Source organism: Hibiscus syriacus, unplaced genomic scaffold (assembly GCF_006381635.1).
Source record: "Hibiscus syriacus cultivar Baekdansim isolate YM2019G1 unplaced genomic scaffold, ASM638163v2 tig00110198_pilon, whole genome shotgun sequence".
NCBI lineage: Eukaryota > Viridiplantae > Streptophyta > Magnoliopsida > Malvales > Malvaceae > Hibiscus > Hibiscus syriacus.
Window position 1 is genome coordinate 362,626 of NW_024062623.1, and position 15,376 is coordinate 378,001.

At 34.0% G+C, this 15,376-nt stretch overlaps 1 long non-coding RNA gene and 3 pseudogenes across 1 annotated transcript; 2 read left to right on the forward strand and 2 right to left on the reverse strand.

The window, feature by feature from the left end:
- Positions 1-674: 674 nt before the first annotated feature.
- LOC120218484 lies at positions 675-2,890 on the reverse strand (annotated as a pseudogene).
- Positions 2,891-3,595: 705 nt separating this feature from the next.
- LOC120218649 lies at positions 3,596-4,765 on the reverse strand. Its single transcript, XR_005525249.1, has 3 exons — positions 4,530-4,765; positions 3,870-3,964; positions 3,596-3,728 (listed from the first exon to the last, which is right to left on the reverse strand). It is a non-coding gene; the product is annotated as an uncharacterized LOC120218649 (long non-coding RNA).
- Positions 4,766-10,770: 6,005 nt separating this feature from the next.
- LOC120218358 lies at positions 10,771-12,133 on the forward strand (annotated as a pseudogene).
- Positions 12,134-13,327: 1,194 nt separating this feature from the next.
- LOC120218486 lies at positions 13,328-15,197 on the forward strand (annotated as a pseudogene).
- The last annotated feature ends 179 nt before the right edge of the window (positions 15,198-15,376 follow it).

Genomic DNA, 15,376 nt, shown 5'->3' on the forward strand with positions numbered 1-15,376 from the left:
TTTCCCCCGACGGAAGATTCAGCCGTGTTACTCATGATGAACAAAAAATTACAAAAATAAGATTTGAGAGATGTTTAGGTGTTGTGTAATAAGATTTGAGAAAGTTGTAATCAACCAAATACATCATCAACCTATTTATACATGTTTAAGGTGGTAAAATGGTAATTTTTTAAAGAAAAAAAGGGTCAAAAATGGTCACAAAACCCCCCGCAACGGCTATATTAACGGCTAGTTTTTTAAACCCAGACCGGTTTTTTTTTCGGATAAAAACCGATTTTCTTCAAACCGATTTTTTATCCGGTAAAAAAACCGGTCTAAGTTTTTTTCTCCAAACCGGTTAAAATAACAAGTTTAAAAAAATCCGATCCGGTTTAAAAAAAACCGATTTTTCCTAAATCCGGTTTCGGATATTTTTTTCGTAAAATCGAATATTCGGATTTTTTGTGCATCCCAAGTTACAAGCATTAGTATAGCTTTTCTACAACATGGTAGTGTTTACCAACGTAAAATGCGAGTTCCTTTCTCGTTTAAACATATGTTGCTTCGATAAATAAATGTAAATCATCTGAACCAGAAATATGCTTCAAGGTATCAAGTTATTAATTGCAGATCAATGATCAAAGAGATGACTGAACATGCTTAGTTATTCTGCCACCATGAATATGTGAACAATAAATGGCAAATGATGTCTATTCAAGCATGCCATCTGCTTCATGTAAGAACAAACAAGAAAATGAACAGTTTGTGCTGACTGCTGCCAGTCAATCTCGAAAATTATCAAACATAAATCAAAATGGAGTATAACACGTAAAACTTTCAGATTTCTAGATGTGAATTGGCTTGTCATAGGTGGCCATTGCAGCTTCCTTCAACGCCTCGCTCATTGTAGGATGTGCATGGCACACTCGTGCGATGTCCTCGCTTGCTGCATCATAATTAATGGCAAGGACTGCTTCGTGGATGAGCTCTCCTGCATTTGGTGCCATGATATGGACTCCAAGAATTTTGTCCGTCTCCTTGTCAGCCAATATCTTGACTATTCCTTCAGCATCGTCAATAGCCTTGGCTCGGCTATTTGCCAAGAAAGGGAACTTCCCAACACGATAGTTGAGACCAAGTGCCTTAGCCTGCTCCTCGGTCTTCCCGACAGATGCAACCTCAGGATGAGTGTAGACAACTCCGGGGACCTTGTCATAATCAACATGGCCATGTTTACCAGCTATAAACTCCACACAAGCAACACCATCTTCTTCTGCTTTGTGAGCCAACATAGGCCCTGGAATTACATCCCCAATGGCATAAACACCAGCCACATTTGTAGCAAATCTATCATTGACTAAGATCCGTCCGGCCTTATCAGTTTCCACTCCTATCTTGTCCAAGCCAAGTCCAGATGTGAACGGTGTTCTACCAGCGGAGACAAGAACAACATCAGCTTCAAGTGTGGTCTGATCGCCACCAGCAGCGGGTTCAACTGTCAACTTCACCCCATTTCCAGTAGTATCAACACTTACCACCTTAGTTTTGAGCATGAATTTCATCTTCTGCTTCTCAAGTGAACGTTGGAATTGCTTGCGGATTTCTGCATCCATTGTTGGAACAATATCTGGGGCAAACTCAACAACAGTAACCTCTGACCCCAATCGGGCCCAGACTGAACCCATCTCAAGCCCGATGTAGCCTGCCCCAATGACTATGAGTTTCTTAGGGACTTCTGACAACGCTAAAGCTCCAGTTGATGACACAATCCTCTTCTCATCAATGGTGATACCAGGTAAAGATTTAACATCAGAACCAGTGGAAATTATGATATTCTTGCCTTTCACAACAGTATTTTCACCTTCAAGAGTGTCCACAGAAACTTCAGAGGGATATGAACTTGCCATAGCCTTTGACATAGTTCACCTTGTTCTTCTTGAATAGACCTTCGATACCCCGGGTAAGATTGGACACGGCTTTGTCCTTTTGGGCCATCATCGCAGGCAAATCAACCTCAACAGAGGAGAGTTTCACACCGTGGCTAGCGAACGAATGCTTAGCTTCATGATACATGTGGGATGAATGAAGAAGTGCCTACATAGTTACAAAAAAGAAAAATGCAGCATTAGAAAAACAAAAAACTCTTAAGGCAACTAATAAAGTTCATCTCAAGAGGCTTGCAGTAATCAAGTAGGCATTTTCAACCTGAGTTTATTGAAAGAGAACAGTAAAGATGAGATAGTTTCTCTTCAATTTGCTAAAACAAATATTTCCCCAAAAGGAAAATGTATACAATAAGCAAATCCCATTTTCAATATTACAGATAGAACATCATATCAGCTTTCTATACATTTCACCATACAATTCATGACCTATCACAATCTTAAAAAGACAAAAACAAAAGAACCCATGGAAAAAAATCCAAATCTTACTAAAGATTTATAATCAAAATCGATTATGCAATTATGATTTTTTTAAATAATCCAAAATTGGAACCGCGGAGCATATATACCTTAGAAGGAATGCAACCAACGTTAAGGCAAGTCCCACCAAGGGTACCGCGCTTCTCGATACAGGTAGTCTTGAGACCCAGCTGTGCAGCCTTGATAGCCGCAACGTATCCGCCGGGTCCGCCGCCGATGACGACGACGTCGTTCTCTTCAGATCCTGAGGCAAATCCCCTCGAGAAATTGGTGAGTGAAAAAGAGTACTTCAACGCATCCGCAGGCGAATTCGACAGGTTTCTAGACAACAGTATGCCTTTCTTCTGCCAAGCTTGCCAAGCCATTTTCTTTCACTCTGGTTGGTGTATGAGAAAACCGTAGAGTTAATCTATGAACAAACAAACATGAATGGAAGTTTGGTTATATTATTTGATCAAAAAAGCTTGCTTCTTTAGACTTTTAGGGCAATATTTTATTGTGTTTTATCAAATGCCCATTTCTGCTTCCTCAAATATCTCTTATTTGTTGGTCATTGCCTGCGGCGGCTTACACGAAATATATGTGTTCTACCCAATACCAAAATGACACTTTTAAGTGAAGGATCTAGAAGTTGGCAACTGTTGATTTAGTTGACCATTAGAGATTGACTCTCGTGGGTTCGAATGTCTATTTTACTCTCTATTCTCTATGTTTAAGTACAATTTCTCTCAATAACATATATATTTTTTAAATTAATCATTGGTATTCGATCTATCGATCAACTAATCCAGATCAGTACTGTATAAACGAATGCACAATAACATAATTTTTTAAATTCCAACTTAAACTCTTTCTTTTTAGAATAAAATTTGTCTTATCTTATGAAAGAAACCTTAAGAACTTAGATGATATTTTCTTGATGTATTATTGAAATATCAAACATTTATATTTTCATAAAACCTTAAGAACAAATTTGTTTAACGTATTCATATTAAATCAGGTTGAATCAAAAACATATTTTTATTTTAAAACATAATATGGTGAAAATATCACTAAATGTCAAGACAATTTTCAGTTTTAACCGAAGAGTTTTAGAAGAAAAAAATTAACCTATTCTAGTTAGGACCGTAAATGAGTTGAGCATAATTTCATTTGATTCTAAAAGTGTAAAGTTGAGCTCTCAATTCAAAAACTCACAAGTTTAAATATTTCAAGCTCGACTCATCAAAGTTATGGTGCCCACTATCCCAGCTTTGACAGCAACAGGAAGATTTAAAGAGTTTAGTGCCTCTGCCTTCAATTTTAAATCTTTGAGGACAACATCTCCTGTAGGAAGGGAGAATATTTTGTAAAACGGTGTCATCATGTTTCACTTCTCAAGTTGCTTTCATAAGAAACCATCGTGTAACAACTGTAGCTCAACATATGTGGAAAAACAAGAATAAAGAAAAATAAGCAAGAACTAACAGTATTTGTGAAGAAACCTGCCAAACACTGATCCTTAATGTCTCTAATGAGAGATCATGAACACTCTCCCAAGTATTTCGAATCAAATGCAGAACCTACAAATAAGGAACAATATGCACGATTCATAACATTGAAAGAAAGCTAGAAACATCTTATACTATAACAAGTGCCGACTGTCGTAAAGCACCATTATAAGTAGTGACAGGTGCACGCATAATGATTGAATACATGAATACGGGCAACAAGTGTAAATCAAACAGCCAGATATAACTGAATTTGCAAAAAAAAAAAAGTTGAGTCTAATTTACGGTTTTGTCACTCTTCTCTTATCATATCTACGCAGCTGTTATGTACTATGTGATGATCACCTCGCACCTCATTTCCTATTCTACTTAACAATGGTTTCAAATTATCTAATTAAAAACAAAACAACATTAAATTAGGTTCCCCCAATCTCCAAATTCTTAACATATACTAATGAACTATAACAATTTAATTGCCAATTGATGAATAAAGTAAAATCAAATTTTATAAGCTTCGGAGTTCTAATAACATTCTCCAGCTATATAAATTCAGTACGGTACAACTACTAACGTTAAAATTATATATACGTATACATATGTATATAATAAATAAAAAGGAGAATGGAAAGAAGCTTACCTGGGCTTCAAACATGACGATGATCACAATGCGGTTCGTCCCCGGCTAAAAACAGGAAGGCGAACCTGATTATTGTGTTTGAGTTGTGGAAATTGAGTGTGATGGGGGTCCAACAAAAGGCATCTCAGACAAATGGTTTTGAAATCGGATGGAATCAGGACTTTCGTGGAGGGGCGAAACCATTGATCGATTCCACTGTATACACCAACAGAAGCGGACGGTTTGTTGCAATGAAGGAAATGGGGGTAACAAACGGAAGAAATGAGAATAAAATTAGGAGCGTAAAAAAAATAAAATTAGAAAATAAAAACTGTTCTGCCGCCATTAAATTAAAGAGTAAATTACACAAATGGTCACCCGACTATAGGGTATTACTTTATTAAGTTATCTGATTATTAAAAGCTAAAAAATGATCCCTAACTATAAGATGTTTTGTTGAGTACCCTGACTATTAAAAGTTACAAAATAGTCACTTCACTATTTATATGTTCCAAAATCGACATTTTCCATTAAATAATTAATGTTCGTCTGAATTGAATGTTAACCTACTAACTGAGATATGATAAAATCGTATTTTAATAATGTCTACTAGCACTGTCGTTGCTTCCAAGCACTGATCGGCTAGTATAATGGTTCAAGCTTTGGCTCGATGACATAATATAAACATATATTAAATCCATAAAATAAAGTTAAAAAGATTATGGGATTAGATTTTATCATATCTCAGTTAACATGTTAACGTCTATCTCAAGCGACCATCAATTTTTTAATGGAAAATGATGAGTTTAGAATAAATAAATACTCGAGATATTCAACAAAACAACGCCTATAATTGAGTGACTATTTTATAACTTTTAATAATTAAAAGACTTAACAAATAATATTTTATAGTCAGAGAATCATTTGTGTAATTTACCATAACTTAAATTGCACGTCCATCACTAACACTGTAGTGATAAAATATAACAAACAATAGTGATATTGACATGTCATCATAAGATAATGTCACATCATCATTGAAAAAAATAAAATATCATGTCAACATTTCTATTAAAAGGTACCAAAAGGAAACATTCACTAAATATTAGACATAATTTAAAAAAAGATAAAGTTTGAGTATTAAAAAAAATAAAAATAACAATTTAGTACTAAACTAAGTTTACCCTTTAGAAAATCTATTAATCCATCAATTGTCAATTTCTTCACCCGTGATACACATAAACTCCAAACCCGTGAATTCTCGGATGACACGTGCCCGTTTTCATCTTGCCACTATCTACCAGATATCTGCACGTGAATTTTTGTTTATGTTGGAACACTGATACCAGTGGAAGTGTATCCGAATCGATAAAAAAAATTATCGAATTTAAACTTTTAAAAGTATTTTATTATTTAAATTTAAATCTTAAAAAAGTTTATTTTATTTTTAAATTTAAATACTAAAATCATTAAAAATTAAATTTATTGAAAAAATCAGTAAAAAACAATTTAATAAACAATTTTATACATCCTTAATTCTAATAAACTTAAAATTGGTTCTTTTTCGTTTTTTTCTGCCTTTTACGGAGGCCCCACGAGCTCGTAGCCATAAAGTGACCGGCCTGTTTAGTGAGGGGTGGGCCCAGGCAACAACAACAAGGTCCAGAACAAGCAATGGACCAATAGCGCAAGCGCGTGTAATCTACGGCAATCTTGCGTGTCAACCCCCAGCCACAAACTCTGCAATTCAATGCTTTTTTGTCCGTCGGGAATAAGGAAAAGTATTCCTGTCGATTGTGTTAAATAATTTTTTTTTTGAAATTTTAGGTTGTTTAACAATATTTGTATATTTCTTAAAATTTTATTTTATTTTACTTATCTATAAGTTTTTTTTATTAATACAAAAATAAGTTTTTAAACTGTGCATCAAAAAACGTTTTAGTGCATAATTTTTTTTTGTTAAAAATATGTGTCAATGTTTTCTCCGTAATCATTTTAAGTGTTCAGACGTTAATCACAATTAAAAATCTCTATTAAGTTATACGTATCACGTTATGGTAGTTTTAATTTTTTTTATTTAAAATAAAAATATATTTAAAAAAACCTTAAAACTTTTCAAATCTTAAAAAAACCCAAAACTTTTAAAATTTTAATTTTAATCATGTTGCCACCGTCGACCGCCACCAATGCCGTTAATCGGCCTAACACCCAACGACATGTGACCAACCACCCACCCACGATCAAAACTCCCATATTTTTCGAGACTGGCCGAACACCCAAAATCGATCTAAATGAAAGATTTTGCTTTAGGGTTTTCGTTGTGAGTGGTTGATCAGTTACATATCGTTGGGTTTCGGCAGATTAACGACATTGGGGTGGCCAATAGTAGCAAATGAATTAAAATTAAGGTTTTAAAAGTTTTGATTTTCTTTTTAAGATTTGAAAAAAAATTAGGTTTTTTTAAATATATATATTTTATTTTAAATAAAAATTCTCAAAATTACCAGATTGTGACACATGTCACTTAACAGGAATTTTTAACGGAGTTTAACGCTTGGACACCTAAAATGGTAATGGATAAAACCTTAGACGCTTGTTTTTAACGAAAAATTATTTAGACACTAAAACATTTTTCGAGGAATAGTTTAGACACTTATTTTGTATTAAACCTTTTTTTTAAATATGATTTCAGAAAATAAATTTAAATTTATCAAATATTTTAGAAATATTTATATCCTATTATTTTTATAATTTTATGACATTTTTGAAAATTTCATTCGGATGACATGCCATTGAAGATGTGATTTTGAGGCGGTATTTTTGATGAGGAATGGTTTATTTAGGGATTGATATAAGATTCGAATTTGATGGATTATCATCTAACTTAATTTTATGAGATTAACGTTTTTTTTTTAAATCGAGTTTGAGTCAGTTTGGATTAGTTAACAAAAAGATAAGATTGGATAAAATCAGGTTTGAATTTGAGTTTAAAATAAAATATTTTGAGCCGATTTGATTTGATATGAGATTATCCCTTATATATTTAAAGATAATTGCAATAATCTCTCATCTCTCTATTTTTTCAACTATATATCTATTTCACTGTATAAAAATACAAATTATACATACACATATTTTTATTGGGTCAGATCAAATAAAAAAAAATTATTCTAAAATTCAGATCAACTTTTGAAATCAAGAAAGTTAAAAAATAGTGTAAATCTCAAATTTCAGTTTATTTTTTTAATTAATATGTGATAAATACAATGCAATATTTGTTTCAAGATAACTCTCAACATCCCGATATTAAATGTTCACACTCCTAATAATTATGGTGCTCGAACCCGAAGTCATCAATGAATAACAAAAATTCTTTTACCACAAAAACTAATGGTTCGTGTTCAAATTTCAGTTTACATTAACAAAATAAACGTGCACTATATGCACTCTCAATCTCACTAAATCCCCAACTTTTGAGCCCTTTAAACCCCACCCGTGAACCCTTGCATGCATAACGCCATTCCCTTCATCAAAGAGACAAAGACTGACCTCTATAAAAAGCATCAGTCTTAGGCTTAACCCAACCTACATCGTCACCCATTCTTCTAAGTTCTAACACTCCACATCTGCTTTTTCTTCAACAAGTACCCATGCATGCATGTTGCAGCTCGTCAACAGCACTTGTGGTTTGATTTGCCTATATTGTCAGGTAACTTTTATTAACACTTTGATTACGATTATGATGTATAGACTAATCGTCCTCTTGAAAATTTAAAATTATTATATATTTAATTTTTTATGTATTTTTTATTGGAAATATAATTTCACAGTTAGAATTTTATAAATTATCTCATCTTAAAATTTTAAAGGCTCAATCTTAACACAAAATCATACATTCATCCCTGATATGACTTCCGAAAAATATAAATTCATATGTTATTATGTTATCTCCCTACGTTATCGAAATATGAAAATATTGATTTATCAGGATACACCTATATGTACAAATCTTTTGGTCTAATGACATTTTTATCATCATTTTAAATCCTATTTAACTTAGCCTTCCTCCTGTCACACTTTTAGGTTTAATTACTTAACATGTCACTTATTTTTTGAAGTTAAACAATTTGATCCTCTAACTATTTGATCTTGGTTTCGTCTCCGATGGTAAATAAGAATAGTTATGGGAATGGTTCTGATCTGACACGATAAAATATTTTTTTAAAGTTTGATTAAATTTGGGTTTTTTTATGATAAAATTGAGTTGAATTGAGTTTAAAGTGAAAAATCTTTAACCGACTCAAGATAATAGTGTAATTATCCCTTATGTATTTAGGATAACTGCAATAATACTCTCATCTCTATATTTTTTAATCCGCTCTCTATTTTACCAAATAAAAATGAGAACTATATATATATATATATATCAAGTCGAGTTGAAGTTGAGTTTTTATCTCAAAAATCATATTAAGTAAATCTATTTAAACTTGAATCGAGTCAAATGACAGGTAAAAAATATAATATTTGAATCTTCGAATACGAAAAAAATAGTCTGACTTAATCCATACTATCGTTAGATAAGGCATGTTACACTTTTGACGGAAAATGTATACTCGAACTCAGAGAGAACAATTCACCAAAGATATCTTAATCCATTGGTTTATTGGAAGGGTTTTTTTTTTCTCTTGAGGTTAGTTTTCGTCTAATGGGCCATATATAGACTTGGACTGACCCTGAGTGGTTTAATTCTGTTGTCGTCCACTGAGTACAATGTTTCCTACTGCTCCACATATGGCCATAAAGAGCTAAACAACAACACAGAGTCACGAGACTTGTTGCTTTTGCATTAACCAAAATGAAACCCCCCATTCTCATCAACAGATTCCCATTGTTGTTGTTTATTCATCATTTTTGTGTTTCCCATGCCCACATTAGTCAAACCAGCTAGCTTTCCAGAGATTTCTCAAACGTGTAAGTAACCTAAATGGACTCACATGAAGATCAATGCAGACAAATTCTATAGGGAATTAAAGGTGGTGTATGTTCACAAGCTTACAATAAGCTTGACCGTGGGAATTTTTGTGATGGAGTCGATTTTAATTTTAATATTCTCAAATTATTTGATTTGACAATTTTGGTGTTGATCATTTTGGATTTGATTATTTTGTGTTATTGAAAGGTACATGTTAAAAAAACATAATGTTAAACTAGCCTTCAACGTGGTTTGAATGAACATTTTAGCTCCTATTCATTTAATTGGAGCATTTTAGCCCTCCAAACATTTCAATATTGGTTAAAATTTTTTTTGAATGGAAATCATTAATTGACTAATGATCAACGTACGTTTTAATTGTTGACATGTCATGTCATCACCTTATATGATGTGATATATGACACATCAGCAACATGTGTTAACGGTTAGTCAAATAACAGTTTTCATCCAATATAAATCATTTTGATAAAAAATTGAAACGTTGAAAATTAAAATATTAAAAAATATATGAATTAAAATAATTATATATACAAATGTTGGGGGTTAATTTTGACCTTACGCCTTTAAAAAAACAAAAGAACAGCATTTTCTATATACATGAGATATCAACCAGCACTTGGCATGTGTCCTAAACTATAGCAAAATAACAGCTTATATACAATTTTCTTTGAAAATTGTAACTTTTACTTCCACTTATTGTTCTTCCTGCTCAACGTTTGATACATTTTCTCAGATTGGTTTGGCTTCAGCTTTCTGTCCATTGCTAATGGAACTTGCTCGTGGGTTATTATTCTTTTGGATTTTGGCAATTCTCTCCCTTCATCTCTGCACAAGCAATGTGAGTGCAAGATATCATTACCACAAGAAGCACAAGCCTAAACACTCCAATGGAAGGTCCCTGTTAATGTCCCTGCCCCCAACACCCTCACCCTCCATCTATTCCTTCGGACCCGTACCCCAACGATCCTGGCAATACAACGGACTGCATTTTCGACGTCATGTCGTATGGTGCGGTCGGGGATGGTTGTTCGGACGATACTGCGGCATTCAAGGAAGCATGGAAAGCTGCTTGTGCAGTAGAGTCTGCCACTCTTTTAGTTCCTTCAGATAAAAGTTTCATTATAACTTCAACCATCTTCTCAGGGCCATGCAGACCTGGACTGTCTTTCAAGTAATCTCATTTCTCTCCCCCCTTTCATTTTAGGTATCATTTAGTATTCTAATGATGGAGAGTTGTGTCATTGAATGAGAAAGGTTGATGGGGTCTTAATGCCACCGGATGGGCCGGATTGCTGGCCGAAAGCTGATAGCCGTCAACAATGGCTCGTGTTTTATCGAATAATGATATGAAACTCACCGGTAACGGAGTCATCGAAGGAAATGGACAGAAGTGGTGGGATCTCCCTTGCAAACCTCACAGGGTATCCATTTTTCTAATCAACTAATCAAATAATTTTTCATCCTTAAGTAAAATCATGCACATCTGAGTTCTTGTGATGCTACTAATATAGGGTCCAAATGGTTCAACTCTGCCAGGGCCATGTGACAGCCCTGCTGTAAGTATAGTTTTAACTCGAGCTAAATTTAGTAACTCATGATGTGCAAATCAGCTCAATTTTTGTACTGCTTCTTGCTTTTGCAGATGATCAGGTTCTTTATGAGCTCCAATTTAGTAGTCAGTGGCATAAAGATCCAGAACAGTCCTCAGTTTCATATGAAATTCGATGGGTGCGAAGGGGTCTTGATTGACAAACTGTTGATAGATACCCCTAAACTTAGCCCGAACACAGACGGAATCCACATCGGAAACACAAGATCTGTCGGAATATACAATTCGATGATAAGCAACGGTAGGGAAAATGGAACCTGTGTCTGTTATACTCAATTGAGTATCATTACTTGCAATGATCCAACTCTCATGATCTTAAATAGGAGATGATTGCATTTCGATTGGTCCAGGATGCTCAGATGTACACATCGAAGGTGTCACTTGTGGTCCTAGTCACGGAATCAGGTATACTACCACTTTGAAAGTATGTTTCTAGAGACTGCAATCTCCTTTGTACAAAAGGAAAAGTTCATATGAACATACTTAATGAAGATATAACTTAACCGAGCCGTGTTTATTTCTGCAGCATCGGGAGCCTCGGGGTGCATAATTCCCAGGCATGTGTTTCGAACATAACCGTCCGCAACTCGATGATAAAAGAATCGGACAATGGGTGAGGATAAAGACATTGCAAGGGGGCGCAGGTTCTGTATCAGGCATATCATTCGAGAACATCCAGATGGAGAACGTTAGAAACTGCATAAACATAGACCAATACTACTGTTTGGAGAAGGCATGCCTGAACCAAACGTCGGCCGTTTACGTGTCGGACGTGAAATACAGGAACATTAAAGGCAGCTACGTGAGAACTACCCCATTTTCGCATGCAGCGACACGGTGGCTTGCACGAACATAACAATGGCGGATGTCGAGCTTATGCCACATGAAGGTAAATTAATGGAGGAACCATTTTGTTGGAATGCATATGGAATTGAAGACACATTAAGTATACCTCCCATTGGTTGCTTGCTCAAAGGGATGCCCCAAACTATAGGAGACTCAGTATAGCTGCTGAGAATGAGAAATGGTAGATTTTAGTACATATATATATTATATTGTTGATTACTATTGTTATAGAAATAGTGTTGTTGCTTTAGGCTTCATCCGTCCCTGTTAAGGTTGTTTTTCCCCCTTATAGTGTGCGATGAGATGAGTCTTTAGAATGAGATGTATTAGTTTGTATACTATATGCCCCATTGGGTCTATTAGTGCTTTTATCCTTTGTGAACTAATTTGAGGGTCTATTTAGAATCTTCATAATTTTTCGAAATTAAAATTAAAAACAATTGAGATATGAGTTTTTTTAAAAAGGAGAATTAATTGAAAATATTTAAAGAAATTAAATTTTAATAAAAATTTTAAATTTTTTAAAGAATTAAGTTAAAATTTTTAATCAAGTCTTATGGAGGATGAAGTCGGGTCGAGTCAAATTCATATTTAGGGTGAAAGTATCTGATATGACCCCATATAATACTATAATTTTCATCTATACATTTTAAAATAATTGCTATAATACATTTCTCTAATTTTTTTGGTATAATGACAAAAAAAACCTAATTTTTGACAAAATAGTCACTTTGGTCCATATTTTTTTAGAGCATTTTGCCTCCCAACATTATTTTTAGTCAAAAAGACCTCTTTATGGATGAAAAATGTTAGTTAAAACGATCAACACATCAAAAAAATCTTTTTTGTTTTAAAATGAAACGTTGAGTGCCAAAATATTTCAAGAAAAAGAATAAAGACTAAAGTGACTATTTAGTCATTTTTGCACTAAAACAAAATGTTGGGTCTTCAAAAAAGAATATAAATAAATTGACTATTTAGTTAATCATTTAGAGTATTTTTTGGTATTATATCTATTTTTTTCAATTAGGTCCTTATTTTGTCAAATTTTTATATATATGCTATTAATTGGATTGGGCCATATGTCAGTCGAGTTTAAAGTCTGACAGAAACAATACAAACCAATATAAGTAGAAGGCCCAAGTATTAGATCGTTTCGTTCCACTTCTTCCTTCGCCGGTTCTTCCAGTTTCCTGGTGCTAAGCTGCCGCACGAGGTTCGATCTTCCTATTCATCATCTCGATCGATTCATTTTTTTACTCAGCTCTTCAATTTTCACCATTTATTTTCTTCTTCTTCCAAATTTCGATTTTCTCCGGCACTACTAATTTATTGCCATGTCTGCGAATTATTGATCAGATACGAAGAAAAATGCCGTCTTTACAAACAGCGTTGCCCCTGAGCTTGCTAACAATGTCATCAGAGTTAGTATTCTTCCATTACAGGGTTTTTTTGGTTATTTGAATTCGTAAATACACTATAATGAAACTGATGCATTTTAATCTTTGGCTGCGGTTTAATTCTTGGCTTCAGCTTTACCGTGAGTGTCTCCGGAGAGCTAAATATATAGGACATAAGGTAATCTCATTTCTCCATAATTATTCTGTTTTCGGTGCTCGTAGGAGTTGTTCAGTCCATGAAAGTATTAAATTTTAAAAAAATTGGGGTCATTTATTGTTTCATTTATTTACCGTATAGTTATCTGGAATCTCCTTGTTTTATGGTTTTGATATCATGTACTGTTAGCACGATAATTGGTGAGAGTTGTTACAGAAGTGAATTGCAGGCTGATTTTCATGTTAAAGTTCAATCTGTTTGTGTCCTTTTTAGTTCTATTCTCATCTTTCTTGATATGCTGGCTGCAATAAAAATGCCCTTTGCAGATTATAGATTTTAAATCGTGATAAACAGGTCTTGGACTTGTTATTTTTCAAGATTTTATTTGCTTGCTTAAGGGGATTTTACCTCTGAATTAATACATCCCATAAGAGAAAAGGATGATGGTGAATATGTTTAGATTGCCATTGATAAAACTGGGAATTGCTTTCAAATGATGATGAAAATTTGGTCAGAAGAATCATATTGTGCCTTACCCGCTCTTATGTTGCCTTTTGCTTGCTCATTCTATGATTGGCCTTACAGATATTTTCGGGGGTTGATATATGTTATAGGGTTCATCCATGAGACCCCAGCTTTTAGTTGATCCACCATGACGTAGATAGCTTTTCAAGGTCTTCTATTGTCTTATCTTTATAGCTTCCATCCCAGGGACTACATTCCTGGTATTTAGCTCATAATTAACTTCGAGTAAATATTCAAGGTTTGTAGGTATGTGCTGGAACTCTGCATGTTACAGGTGGTGTTTTATTTTTATCAAGTGAATGTGTAAAGGATCTATGATATAGCAGAACGCTTTTGATCATTGGTGCAAAAGATTTTGGATCAAGAACTTGTGCCTTATAATTTTGACAAGCCTTCTATTTTGAGGTTACCAGTAGTGTTGTTTGCATGTATAGTTAATAGGCTACTAAACATCATGAAACAATGTCACACTTTCTTTGATTTTGTCTCTAATATATTTGAACGTATGGAAAATAACTTAAGCCAATATTTATTTTACTGTGCAGCAACATAATACTGCACTGGTTGTTGATATGGTGAGACAGCAGTTCAAAAAGCATATGCACGAGACAGATCCAGGAAGATTCAGAAGCTGAAGGATGAGTAAGTCTTGACTTGTCTTGTTTCTTACATTTTCAAGCCATTTATTTGGGGTATATGCTTGGTCTGTTGTAGAAGAATGGAGTTAATATATTGGTGATATATTACGAGAGAACAATCTTTTTATTACCTCAGCTTGAATTTTGAAGATATGCAGCTTCATATCCTCATTCTGGATTGAAGGAGATATGCTTGCATAGATGCTTATGCATTTATTGAATTTCAACTCTTTCATTGCATTGTTTTAATTTTTGTTGTTTGCTTTTGCAGTGCTGCAAGAGGACTAATTAACCACATACTCTACGAGTCTGAGAAGCTGTCTGGAAGAAAGTTCAGCAATAACTCTTGATAATGTCAGTTTTTTATTTGATATATCAGTGCCAGTCAGTTTTCACGACTATTAAACCAAGTAGTAAAGAGGCTTGAACTTTGGGTCTCTGATGATTTTCATGGTGTTATGCATCATGTTTAATGAAACTTGCCTAATTATTTATTAATATATGTTGTCTGATGCATTACACAGTTTTAACATAGCATCATACGTTGATGATGCATTATACAGTTTTAATGTTGCATCATCTCGTAAGAATGCCAGTGTTCTGTTTCCCTCTGTATACCTGTATATCATACATCATTCATTTAGCTTTGCAATCCTCCACCGATATATAAATATATACACCGCATGCACACACTACCAAT